Source organism: Dioscorea cayenensis, chromosome 10, assembly GCF_009730915.1.
Source record: "Dioscorea cayenensis subsp. rotundata cultivar TDr96_F1 chromosome 10, TDr96_F1_v2_PseudoChromosome.rev07_lg8_w22 25.fasta, whole genome shotgun sequence".
NCBI lineage: Eukaryota > Viridiplantae > Streptophyta > Magnoliopsida > Dioscoreales > Dioscoreaceae > Dioscorea > Dioscorea cayenensis.
The window spans coordinates 18,266,292-18,267,591 of record NC_052480.1 but is presented as its reverse complement, the minus strand read 5'-3'; the positions used below and the strand labels follow the sequence as shown (position 1 = coordinate 18,267,591).

Genomic DNA, 1,300 nt, shown 5'->3' with positions numbered 1-1,300 from the left:
AATCCGTGTTGCGGACACTTTCTCAGGAGCTCCTTGAACCTTTCCCATGTCTCAAAGAGAGACTCCAATTCCAACTAAACAAAGGACGAGATCTCATTCCTAAGCTTTGCTGATTTTCCGGGAGGGAAATAACGGGCTAGAAAAGCTTCTACCATCTCCTCCCATGTAGTGATTGATGCTCTGGGTAATGAGTGTAGCCACTGCTTCGCTTTCCCCTTCAAGGAAAATGGGAAGGCTCTCAATTTGATGGCATCATCCGTAACCCCATTATCTTTAGTATGTCGGACACCTCGAGAAAGCTTTCTATATGACTATTTGGATCCTCATCGGCCAAACTGTTGAATTGTGCGGACTACTGCACCATATGGATGAATGCCGGCTTTAGCTCGAAGTTCTGAGCTGTAATCTGAGGACGCACAATACTCGATTGTGTCCCCAACACTGAAGGTCTAGCATAGTCGGATAGTGTTCGCTGTTGCTCATTCTGTCCTGCCATGTTTTCAGATTCTTCTCCTTCCAAATCAACTGAATTATGCTATTCTTCCATAGGTTCTTTCCCTTTTCTTCTAAGTGTACGTTCAAGCTCAGGATCTCCTTCAATCAATATTGATGGATTCCCTCAGGTCATAACCTTGAGCTGCACCAAAAAGAAAGAAAAATAAAATCAGAACGACGATAGAATAAGAAGATGTGAAATAGAATGTGTGGTGAAATAGCTAAGAAAACAAAGTGCAAAGTATCTCTAAACACCTACTCCCCGGCAACGGCGCCAAAAACTTGACAAGATCCCCTTCCGTATATCCCGTAAGTGCACGGGTTTGTCGAAGTAATAATCCTGGGTGAGCGGGGTCGAATCCACAGGGAGTTGGGAGTAAAAACACTTAATTTGATTCTTAGCTATGTGAAAAATCAATGATAAGGAGTGTGATAATGATTCAATTCTCAACAATAAAAGCAACAAGAAAGAGAGCAAAAGTAAAAAAGAGGGTAAGGCAATAGATAAAGATGGGGTACCCGGATAATGCTCCACCTAGGATAATTGTTTCAACTGCAAGAACCCTCTATTATGCTTCCTAATCAATGCAATGGTGAGTCGTAGAAATCCTTAATTACATAGTCCCAAATCTAAGGTCAACTATGCCTAACTCTATACATGTCCCGGAGGAGAAATCGAACAATCTCAACACCTCGCACTCGCATAGAGTTGCAATGAGCTCTAGGGATTCCAAGTGATAAATCTCTTCCTTATAATAGACCTAACCTTTTGGTCCAGGTGGAAGGTCCCTAACCACAATTGAGC

General features: G+C 42.4%; 1 non-coding gene across 1 annotated transcript; it reads left to right on the top strand.

Moving 5' to 3' along the window:
- On the top strand, nucleotides 1-107 carry LOC120271284. Its single transcript, XR_005539901.1, has one exon. It is a non-coding gene; the product is annotated as a small nucleolar RNA R71 (small nucleolar RNA).
- Nucleotides 108-1,300: the final 1,193 nt, after the last annotated feature.